Below are 13309 nucleotides of genomic sequence, written 5' to 3'. Positions count from 1 at the left end.
CGCCCCCAACGTCGCCGCCACCTACATAAATGTATTAACCCCTAATCTGCCACCCCCAACGTCACCGCCACTATACTAAAGTTATTAACCCCTAAACCTCTGGCCTCCCACATCACTAATACTAAATAAGTCTAACCCTAACACCCCTAACTTTCATATAATTAAAATAAATCTAAATAAAAATTACTATCATTAACTAAATAATACCTATTTAAAACTAAATACTTACCTATAAAATAAACCCTAAGCTTGCTGCAATATAACTAATAGTTACATTGTAGCTAGCTTAGGTTTTATTTTTATTTAACAGCTAAGTTTGTATTTATTTTAACTAGGTAGACTAGTTAGTAAATAGTTATTAACTATTTACTAACTATCTAGTTAAAATAAATAAAAAAATAATTTACCTGTAAAATAAAACTTAACCTGCCTCACACTAACACCTAACATTACACTAAAATTAAATAAATTACATTAATTAAATACAATTAACTAAATTACAAAAAAATAAACACTAAATTACACAAAATAAATGATCAAATATTTAAAACTAATTACACCTAATCTAATAGCCCTATCAAAATAAAAAAGCCCCCCTCCCAAATAAAAAACCCCTAGCCTAAACTAAACTGTCAATAGCCCTTAAAAGGGCCTTTTGCAGGACATTGCCCCAAATAAATCAGCTCTTTTGCCTGTAATAAAAAAATAAAATACAAATAACTTCTATGGAAGTCCCATTGAAAAATTACTTTTTGAAAGGTGCTGTAGTTACGTTGCGTGACGGCCAAAAAAGTGTGCGGTACAACTGTACTTACAAGACTCGTAATAGCAGCGATAGTGAAAAAGCAGCGTTATACTCATAACGCAAAACTCGCAATCTAGCCAAAAGTATAATAAAAAATTATTTTAAAAAAATATTGCACAAAAAACCTTTTAAGGGTTCAAAATATATGAGATCTCGGGTGCTAGAAAAAAAAAAGGCAGGCAAATGGCTTTGACATTGAGACACATACATTGCTAAAGATGTTTTTGTATGTATATATATATATATATATATATATATATATATATATATATATATATATATATTGTATTTATATGTGTATATATGTATTTACAGTCATATATACACATATAAAAACATTAAAGTGACAGGCCTCGAATTTCCTGCAAGGCTATTGGCTAAGAGGTGGAAACGTCACCTCAGTCAAATACCGTTCTGCCGTAGGTTGCCTTAGCAGCTCAGTGCGGCAAACGCTGCAAACAAAAAAAGGAGCTTTCAGCATGAAGAATTTTATACGTCATGAATGAAAGTCCCCTTTATTTGTTCCAATGGTAAATCCTAGCGTTTCACAAACGCTAGGATTTACCATCACTTTAACCCCTTAATGACCACATCACTTTTCCATTTTCTGTCCTTTTGGGACCAAGGCTATTTTTACATTTTTGAGGTGTTTGTGTTTAGCTGTAATTTTCCTCTTACTCATTTACTGTACCCACACATATTATATACCGTTTTTCTCGCCATTAAATGGACTTTCTAAAGATACCATTATTTTCATCATATCTTATAATTTACTATAAAAAAAATTATAAAATATGAGGAAAAAATGGAAAAAAAACACACTTTTTCTAACTTTGACCCCCAAAATCTGTTACACATCTACAACCACCAAAAAACACCCATGCTAAATAGTTTCTAAATGTTGTCCTGAGTTTAGAAATACCCAATGTTTACATGTTCTTTGCTTTTTTTGTAAACTATAGGGCCATAAATACAAGTAGCACTTTGCTATTTCCAAACCATTTCTTTTCAAAATTAGCGATAGTTACATTAGAGCACTGATATCTTTCAGGAATCTCTGAATATCCATTGACATGTATATATTTTTTTTTAGTAGACAACCCAAAGTATTGATCTAGGCCCATTTTGGTATATTTCATGCCACCATTTCACCGCCAAATGCAATCAAATAGAAAAAATTGTTCACTTTTCACAAATTTTTTCACAAACTTTTGGTTTCTAACTTAAATTATTTACAAACAGCTTGTGCAATTATGGCATAAATGGTTGTAAATTCTTCTCTGGGATCCCCTTTGTTCAGAAATAGCAGACATATATGACTTTGGTGTTGCTTTTTGGTAATTAGAAGGCCGCTAAATGCCACTGCGCACCACACGTGTATTATGCCCAGCAGTGAAGGGGTTAATTAGGGAGCATGTAGGGAGCTTTTTGGGGTAGTTTTAGCTTTAGTGTAGTGTAGTAGACAACCCCAAGTATTGATCTAGGCCAGTTTTGGTATATTTCATGCCACCATTTCACCGCTAAATGCGATCAAATTAAAAGAAACGTTAATTTTTTCTCAATTTTAGGTTTCTCACTGAAATTATTTACAAACACCTTCTGCAATTATGGCACAAATGGTTGTAAATGCTTCTCTGGGATCCCCTTTGTTCAGAAATAGCAGACATATATGGCTTTGGCATTGCTTTTTGGTAATTAGAAGGCCTCTAAATGCCGCTGCGCATCACACGTGTATTATGGCTAGCAGTGAAGGGGTTAATTATGTAGCTTGTAGGGAGCTTGCAGGGTTAATTTTAGCTTTAGTGTAGAGCTCAGCCTCCCACCTGAAACATCAGACCCCCTGATCCCTCCCAAACAGCTCTCTTCCCTCCCCCACCCCACAATTGTCCCCGCCATCTTAAGTACTGACAGAAACTCTGCCAGTACTAAAATAAAAGGTATTTGGCCCTTTTTTTTAAAAAAAGAAAGAAGCATATTTACATATGCTGATGTGTAGGATCCCCCCTTAGACCCCAACCTCACTGATCCCCCACCATACTGCTCTCTAACCCTTCCCCTCTGCAATAATGGGCGCCATCTTGGGTACTGGCAGCTGTCTGCCAGTACCCAGTTTTGTAACAAAATGTGCCTTTTTTTTTTTTTAATTCCCTTTTCTGTAGTGTAGCTTTCCCCCCCCACCGAGACCAACCACCAACCCCTTCCAGGACCCTTAGATTGCATTTTAGTGGGGTTTTTTTTTCAACTTTTTAACTTTTTTTTTTCTGTAGTGTAGCGGTTCCCACCCGCTCCCGCCCGTGCACGCGCCCGCCCACCACCCCCGTGCACGCGCGCGCTCCCGTGCGCGCCCCCGTAGCTCCCGCCCCCCGATCCCGCCCCCCTCCACTCCACATAGCGCACCGATGGCCGCCACCCGCCTCCCACGTAAGCTCCCACCCACCAACGATACCGGCCATCGATGTCCGGTGCAGAGAGGGCCACAGAGTGGCTCTCTCTGCATCGGATGGCCAAGGGGGGTTATTGCAGGATGCCTCCATATCGAGGCATCACTGCAATAACCGGAAAGCAGCTGGAAGTGAGCAGGATCGCTTCCAGCTGCTTTCCAGACCAAGGACGTACGCCACACGTCCTCGGTCATTAACTGACTTTTTTTTGAGGACGTGTGGCGTACGTCCTTGGTCGTTAAGGGGTTAATATATATGTACACACATATAGATATATATGCTTTAAAGGGGCATAACACACATTGAGATCACAATATAAAATGTTTAGTTATGCAACTTTGCAATATACTTTTTATTTTGCACCATTTACTATAATTTAAAGGGGCATGAAATCCAAGGTTTTTCTGTCTTTCATGATTCAGTATAGAGCATGAGATTTTAACCCTTCAGTGCTAAGCACTTTCCCACCTTGGTGCTAATCTTTTTTTTTTTTTTTTTTATATTTTTTAAAATATATATTTATTTTTTTCCTTTTTTTTCAGATCCCCAAGACTTACACTGTTGGAAAGGTTAGACGATTACATTTCCAACAGTGGGTCTTGGGGTCTGTAGCTGCTTAGATGCCTGAGATACAGGCTTCTAAGCGGCATGCCCTCTGCTTCGATATTTAACATTGTTAATGTTAAATAAAGTTGCACGGTGACGTCATCAAGTCATCGCGTGTGACATCACCATGCATAACGTGAAGCCCCGGTGATGCCTGTCACTATGCAGGCCCAATCGCCGGGGTAGGAGCGGGTGGGAGCCCCCAGATCTCCCTCAAGGTGGGAGAGTGCTAGCGACGGCTCTGAGCCGTTGTTAGTACCAGAGTGGGAAACCCTGTGACAGCTCAGAGCCGTTGTTAGCACTCAAGGGGTTAAACAATTTCTCTTTTTCATGACACGATGAGTCCACGGATCATCTTAATTATTAATAGGATATTCACCTCCTGGTCAGCAGGAGGCGGCAAAGAGCACCACAGCAAAGCTGTTAAAAAGCTCCTCCCTTCCCTCCCACTCCAGTCATTCTCTTTGCCTACATTAGTGCTAGGAAGTGGTAAAGTGAGTTGTTAGATAAAATTCTTCAATCAAGAGTTTATTATTTTTAAAGTAGTGCAAGATTGTGCTGCTTTGTCCTAGAGTGTAGCCGTAGTCCATATCAGTCTCTTCAGTAGAGCAGTGGTGGCTTTAGAGCAATGGGAACTTGTGGGACATAATTCTCACTGCGCCTCCCATGTAATTTACTCAGACTTTTATTTCTCCACAGGTTGATGTGAGGGATAGGACCTCTCAAGCCTGTGAGCTGCCTTGCTGTCAGGCAGATACAAGGTAAGTGCTGCTTTTTTATTCTGGGGCGCAGGAAACAAAGCATCTCAGAGATAAAGGTGTGAACATTTATTGGAAAAATTAACATATAAGGCTCATACAGGAAGGGGCACTTTATGTTTGGGGACTACAGACTCTCCTAGACTGGAGAGGATTTTAGACAGCCATATCTGCAGGCACTGGGGCTGGGAGTAAAGCTTTTTCATTTGCTCTGGTGGTTTGTGTCTCCCGACGGCTTTACTTAGCAAACAGGCCGATCGGGAGATGAGGTGCATATAGTAACGCCCACGATGGGCTTCAGTTCAGTAGCGTGTCACTAGAAACGCATGGTTTCCAGTAAAGCAGGCGTTTCTAGCATTATCCGTTGGCACTATTCTTATTGCTGAGGTCCGGATCGTTCCTGCACCACAAGAAAAGGGACATTGACTCCTGTTAAGCAGTCAGGTAGGCACCTCAGCAGGGTTACTGAGGTGTAAAGGTGTCTGTAGTGTTCAAATTGTGATATTTTCATAATTGACATAGTTGGGTAAAAAAGTTACCTGTTTAAATTTAAAGACACAGTAACATATTTTCATTACAAAAATTTTAATTCATTTTTGAGGTTTTTTATTTATTAATTTACTCATTGTGAACAGTATGGACCAAGGAGACTTGCAAGATGTCACTTGCTCCTTGTGTTTTGATGCAAATGTGGAACCACCTATCCCTTTCTGTCCCTCATGTATTGAGAGGACTTTAAATTATAAGGAAAATATTTTTTCTGAGCAAAATTTTTCTAAAGCCAATACTGTCCAAGAGTCTTATGACGAGGTTCAAAATATGCCGCAGCTTTCTCCCCAAGCGTCCCGAATGTTACCTCCCTCACAAGCAGTGCCCTGCACTTCTGCTCTAGCTCCCGCTGGAGTTACCTTAAAAGACATAGCTTCTCTCATGATGCGTTGTCTGCTTTTCCAATGTGGCAGGGAAAGCGTAAAAAGGAAAATCAGACATTTAGTAAGCGAGGTTTCTGATGCAATTGTTGCAATTTCGGAGGTGCCCTCCCAGAATACCGAAGAGGAGGATACCGCTGTAGCATCTGAAGGAGAAATTTCAGATTCAGAAAGTGTAATTCCTCTGGCTGATTCTGAGGTTGTATATTTTAGGTTTAAGCTAGAACACCTCCGTCTGTTACTTAGGGAGGATTTAGTTACCTTGGACGACAGTGACTCCACGGTAGTGGTTGTTCCTAAGAAGTCTAGTAAGCTGAACAAATATTTCGAGGTTGCTTTCTCGACAGACGTGTTTCCGGTCCCTGACCGAGCTTATGAAATAATTGCTAAGGAATGGGAGAGACCGGGCATACCTTTTTCTCCCTCTCCTATTTTTAAGAAGATGTTTCCCATAGCCGACTCTAACAAAGAGGCTTGGCAAACAGTGCCTAAGGTGGAAGGAGCCATTTCTACCTTAGCTAAGAGAACTACTATTCCCATAGAGGATAGTTGTACCTTCAAAGATCCTATGGACAAAAAGTTAGAGGGTTTACTCACACTGTACACCAGGGCCTGCAATGACAACCAGCTGTGTGTATTGCTACCGTCACTAGTGCGGCAGTGTATTGGTTTGATGCACTGTCTGAGGCTCTCAGGACAGAAACTTCTTTGGATGAGATCCAGGATAGAATAAAGGCTCTTAAATGCCAAGCTCCCGAGATACGGGTCGAGGTCCAGGGACCCCCAGGCGGAGCTGATAGATGCTCTGGTGGTCCCTTGGACCTTCAGTCTAGCATACCTATTTCCTATACCTATTTCCTCCGTTTGCTCTTCTTCCTCGGGTCATTGCTCTAATCAAACAGGAGAGGGCATCGGTGATCCTCATAGCTCCAGCTTGGCCTCGCAGGATTTGGTATGCAGATCTGGTGGAGTAGGCATCTCTGCCACCTTGGAGACTTCTGTTGAGGAAGGACCTTCTAATTCAGGGGCCCTTTCTTCACCCAAATCTAGTTTCTCTGAAGCTGACTGCTTGGAGATTGAACGCTAAATTTTATCCATGCGGGGGTTTTCTGACTCGGTCATAGAGACCATGATTCAGGCTCGTAAGCCTGTAACTAGAAAGATTTACCATAAGATTTGGCGTAAATATCTCTATTGGTGTGAATCTAAGGGCTACTCATGGTTGGTTTTTCCTTTCTATCCTTAACTTCGGTTGAATGACTGGAATGGGAGGGAAAGGAGGAGCTATTTAACAGCTCTGCTGTGGTGCTCTTTGCCGCCTCCTGCTGACCAGGAGGTGAATATCCCATTAGTAATTAAGATGATCCGTGGACTCATTGCGTCAAAAAAGAAATACATTTATCAGGTAAGCATAAATTTTCTTTACAATTTACTTCTATTATCTAATTTGTTTTGTTCTCTTGGTATTCTTTATAGAAAAGGATACCTAAGTATGTTCAGTAGCTGCTGATTGGTGGCTGCACATGTATACTTCACGTTATTTGCTCACCCAATGAATTTAATAGCTCCCAGTAGTGCATTGCTGCTTCTTCAAAAAAGGATATCAAGAGAATTAAGCAAATTAAATAATAGATGTAAAGTGGAAAGTTGTTTAAAATTGTATGCTCTGTTTCAGGGTTCTTCAAACTTTTCCCCCCAAGACCCAGTGCCATGATACCACATACCTTTAGGACCCAATTTTTATACTTGGTCTTGAAATAATTTTGTAAGAAATAAATAACATGATAGCTGCAATTTTTGGCAAAGAAACTAAAATATGTGCATGCTTTATTCCTGATTATAGTCAAATATGAAAGCGTTGTAAAACGTAATAACACACACACTCTCATACAACACACACACCACACACTCTCATACAACACATATTTCCATGTAACACACATACCACACACTCTCATACAACACACACACTTTCATATAACACACATACCACACACACTCTCATACAACACAAACACTTACCCCATACACTCTTACAACACACACATACACACACACACACACTTTCATAACACACGCATACCACACACAAACTCTCATACAACACACACACCACACACTCTCATACAACACACATTTTCATGTAACACACATACCACACTCACTCTCATACAACACACACTTTCATATAACACACATACCACATACACTATCATACAACACACACACTTTCATATAATACACACTCACCCCATACACTCTTACAACACACGCATACCACACACACACTTTCATAACACACCCATACCACACACACACACACACTCATACAACACACATACCACACACTCTCTCATATAACACACACACTAATACAACACACACACACTCTCATACACAACACATGCACAGCACACACACAATCTCATACAATACACCACACACACTCCTACAACACACACACAAGTCGGGACCCAGTACACATGGTGTTGTGACCCAGTAATGGGTCCCGACCCATGGTTTGAAGAATCCTGCTCTATTTTAATTATGAAAGAAAAATGATGGGTTTCATGTCCCTTTAAAGGGACAATATATTCGAAATTAAACTTTCATGATTCAGATAGGGCATGCAATTTTAAACAACTTTCCAATTTACTTCTGTTATCTAATTTGCTCAATTCTTTAGATAGCCTTTGTTGAAGAAATAGCAATGCACATGTGTGAGCTAATCACACAAGGCCTCTATGTGCAGCAACCAATCAGCAGCTACTGAGCATATCTAGATATGCTTTTCAGCAAGTGATATCAAGAAAATGAAGCAAATTAGGTAAAATAAGTAAATTCGAAAGTGGTTTAAAATGACATGCTCTTTCTAAATAACGAAAGAAAGAAAAATGGGTTTCATGTCCCTTTAACTTTGAATAATATGGGCTTTTACTATGCTGAAAATTGGTAATGCAGGCTTCAGACCTCAAATGATTAACAATAGTCTGTATATCTTTCTAATTGGCTTTAGCATGGACTTTGTGCTAACAAAACAAGGAAAGGCATACTGACAGTATGATGTGACTTTGTGATAACATAAAACGAGGAAAAGCCTACTGACAGTATGATGTGACTTTGTGATAACATACATAAAACGAGGAAAAGCCTACTGACAGTAGGATGTGACTAGAGTGACTATCACATGAAGTACATCAGGATTAGCTCCTCCAAATAAGGAAAATGGTGGTGAAATTTGGCCACTGGAAAACTTTTGCATAGACCATTACATTACAGGCAAAGCGGGCAAAATAATGAAAGTATAATGCAAAGTTGTTTTATTATTTATAATTAAATAATTCATGTTATAATCACAAAGTGTATCATGCCCATGTAACAGGGGACAGACTATTGCTGAACAGACTTTATCTAATTATTTTGCATATCTAACTTTATACTCATTTATTTGATGTTGTTTTCTATTACAGAAACATGTCAAAGGGTCTATAAAGACATTACTGACCATGAAATGAGAAGATGCATAGGGGATTGCCAATCCCACACAGGAATTGTTTGTGGTCACAGGTAAGCAGTTATGTTTTTTCTTGTTTAAATCACCCCACTGAGTCATTTCTTTTATAATTGTTTTTTGTTTTTTTTATACAACATGCTTATATGGATGTGATACAGCAGGGGGTGTTTGTTTCTGTCTATACAACATGCTTATATGGATGTGATACAGCAGGGGAGTGTTTGTTTCTGTCTATACAACATGCTTATATGGATGTGATACAGCAGGGGAGTGTTTTATTTCTGTTTATACAACATGCTTATATGGATGTGATACAGCAGGGGAGTGTTTTATTTCTGTTTATACAACATGCTTATATGGATGTGATACAGCAGGGGAGTGTTTTACTCACTTCCCTGATCCTCCCATGATCATAAATAGAGCAGCCATGTTGGAGTTTTCTCTGTGCTTGGATAGAGCTGACCCTTTGAAAGGAATGTTCCATTTTGATAGTGGTGCTTCTTTGTGACGGGATTTTTATTGCACTATCAACTAATATCAATTAAAATGTTAATGAATTATAAACCTTGTCTAAAAAGAAACATTCTTCAAACAAAGGAATGCTCCTATCACAGGAACAATAAATGAAACTCCCTTTACAATTTTCAGTGCTTCAGCAACATGCAACTTAAGATAAAACAATATATATTTCTTTAAAAGAGCATATTAGTAAAAAAATGCATGCTCTAATTTGTTTTAATTCATTTTAAGACCATCAACCCTGCACTAACCCACAAAGGGATTAAACACACAGTAGAAGTACCGCTTGGAACCACAGAGCACTGCTGATCCTGAGCGGAAGTGCTGCTGATCCAATCATGAGTGCTAGTCATTCAACTAGTATTTCTGATTAGTAGGGATGCACTGAAATTTCGGCCGCAGAAAGTTTCGGCCGAAAATTGCATTTTTGGCTATTTCGTTTTTCGTTTTTTTTACCTCTTAGTTTCGGTAAAATTATTGTGTAGCATATTTCAAATTTGATGCTAGCCTAGAGCTGCTGTTTAAGTTTATTACTTCACTTGCTGTTCTGCATATAATGAGTTTTCTAGGATTATACTTTATTTGGATAATTGGTAAAAGTAGGGATGCACCAAAATTTTGGTCGCAGAAACATTTTGGTCTAAAAACAGAATTTATGCTTACCTGATAAATTACTTTCTCCAACGGTGTGTCCGGTCCACGGCGTCATCCTTACTTGTGGGATATTCTCTTCCCCAACAGGAAGTGGCAAAGAGTCCCAGCAAAGCTGGCCATATAGTCCCTCCTAGGCTCCGCTCACCCCAGTCATTCGACCGACGGACAGGAGGAAATATATATAGGAGAAACCATATGGTACCGTGGTGACTGTAGTTAGAGAAAATAATTCATCAGACCTGATTAAAAAACCAGGGCGGGCCGTGGACCGGACACACCGTTGGAGAAAGTAATTTATCAGGTAAGCATAAATTCTGTTTTCTCCAACATTGGTGTGTCCGGTCCACGGCGTCATCCTTACTTGTGGGAACCAATACCAAAGCTTTAGGACACGGATGAAGGGAGGGAGCAAATCAGGTTACCTAAACGGAAGGCACCACAGCTTGCAAAACCTTTCTCCCAAAAATAGCCTCCGAAGAAGCAAAAGTATCAAAGTCGCTGCCTTACATATCTGGTCAACAGAAGCCTCGTTCTTGAAGGCCTATGTGGAAGCCACAGCCCTAGTGGAGTGAGCTGTGATTCTTTCAGGAGGCTGCCGTCCGGCAGTCTCATAAGCCAATCGGATGATGCTTTTAAGCCAAAAGGAAAGAGAGGTAGAAGTCGCTTTTTGACCTCTCCTTTTACCAGAATAAACAACAAACAAGGAAGATGTTTGTCTGAAATCTTTAGTAGCCTCTAAATAGAATTTTAGAGCACGGACTACGTCCAAATTGTGTAACAAACGTTCCTTCTTTGAAACTGGATTCGGACACAAAGAAGGTACAACTATCTCCTGGTTAATATTTTTGTTAGAAACAACTTTAGGAAGAAAACCAGGCTTAGTACGCAAAACCACCTTATCTGCATGGAACACCAGATAGGGCGGAGAACACTGCAGAGCAGATAACTCTGAAACTCTTCTAGCAGAAGAAATAGCAACCAAAAACAAAACTTTCCAAGATAGTAACTTAATATCTATGGAATGTAAAGGTTCAAACGGAACCCCTTGAAGAACTGAAAGAACCAGATTTAGACTCCAGGGAGGAGTCAGAGGTCTGTAAACAGGCTTGATCCTAACCAGAGCCTGAACAAATGCTTGAACATCTGGCACAGCTGCCAGTCTTTTGTGCAGTAAAACAGATAAAGCAGAGATCTGTCCCTTTAGAGAACTTGCAGATAATCCTTTCTCCAAACCTTCTTGTAGAAAGGATAGAATCTTAGGAATTTTTATCTTGTTCCATGGAAATCCTTTGGATTCACACCAACAGATATATTTTTTCCATATTTTATGGTAAATTTTTCTAGTTACAGGCTTTCTAGCCTGAATCAGAGTATCTATTACAGAATCTGAAAACCCACGCTTTGATAAAATCAAGCGTTCAATCTCCAAGCCGTCAGTTGGAGGGAAACCAGATTCGGATTTTCGAATGGACCCTGAACAAGAAGGTCCTGTCTCAAAGGTAGCTTCCATGGTGGAGCCGATGACATATTCACCAGGTCTGCATACCAAGTCCTGCGTGGCCACGCAGGAGCTATCAAGATCACCGAGGCCCTCTCCTGATTGATCCTGGCTACCAGCCTGGGAATGAGAGGAAACGGTGGGAATACATAAGCTAGGTTGAAGGTCCAAGGTGCTACTAGTGCATCTACTAGGGTCGCCTTGGGATCCCTGGATCTGGACCCGTAGCAAGGAACCTTGAAGTTCTGACGAGACGCCATCAGATCCATGTCTGGAATGCCCCATAATTGAGTTATTTGGGCAAAGATTTCCGGATGGAGTTCCCACTCCCCCGGATGGAATGTCTGACAACTCAGAAAATCCGCTTCCCAATTTTCCACTCCTGGGATGTGGATCGCAGACAAGTGGCAGGAGTGATCCTCCACCCATTGAATTATTTTGGTCACTTCTTTCATCGCCAGGGAACTCCTTGTTCCCCCCTGATGATTGATATATGCAACGGTCGTCATGTTGTCTGATTGGAACCTTATGAATTTGGCCTTTGCTAGTTGAGGCCAAGCTCTGAGAGCATTGAATATCGCTCTCAGTTCCAGAATGTTTATCGGGAGAAGAGACTCTTCCCGAGACTATAGACCCTGAGCTTTCAGGGATTCCCAGACCGCGCCCCAACCCACTAGACTGGCGGCGGTCGTGACAATGACCCACTCTGGTCTGCGGAAGCTCATTCCCTGGGACAGATTGTCCAGGGTCAGCCACCAACGGAGTGAATCTCTAGTGACAGGAACAATGCATGAAATTGGTTGTAGAAGGTAACCTTGCTGTACAAAAATCCTTTTAAGCAAACCTTCTAATTTTTTATCCATAGGATCTTTAAAAGCACAACTATCTTCGATAGGAATAGTAGTGCGTTTGTTTAGAGTAGAAACCGCCCCCTCGACCTTGGGGACTGTCTGCCATAAGTCCTTTCTGGGGTCGACTATAGGAAATAATTTCTTAAATATAGGGGGGGGAACAAAAGGTATGCCGGGCTTTTCCCACTCTTTATTTACTATGTCCGCCACCCGCTTGGGTATAGGAAAAGCGTCGGGGGGCACCGGAACCTCTAGGAACTTGTCCATCTTACATAATTTCTCTGGAATGACCAAATTGTCACAATCATCCAGAGTAGATAACACCTCCTTAAGCAGTGCGCGGAGATGTTCTAATTTAAATTTAAAAGTCACAACATCAGGTTCAGCTTGATGAGAAATTTTTCCTGAATCTGAGATTTCTCCATCAGACAAAACAGGCTTAAACTTGTCAACAAAGCACAAAAAACGTTTTAAAATAAAACCGTTACTGTCTCTTTAAATTTCAAACTGAAAACACTTTATTACTGAATATGTGAAAAAGTATGAAGGAATTGTTCAAAAATTACCAAAATTTCACCACAGTGTCTTAAAGCATTAAAAGTATTGCACACCAAATTTCAGAGCTTTAACCCTTAAAATAACCGGAGCCGTTTTTAAATTTAACCCCTATACAGTCCCAGCTATAGTCTTTGCTGAGACCCAACCAAGCCCAGAGGGGAATACGATACCAAAGA

This window comes from Bombina bombina, chromosome 5 (genome assembly GCF_027579735.1).
Source record: "Bombina bombina isolate aBomBom1 chromosome 5, aBomBom1.pri, whole genome shotgun sequence".
NCBI classification, from domain to species: domain Eukaryota; kingdom Metazoa; phylum Chordata; class Amphibia; order Anura; family Bombinatoridae; genus Bombina; species Bombina bombina.
The sequence above is the reverse complement of the archived record's forward strand: the minus strand, read 5'-3'. Positions refer to the sequence as shown.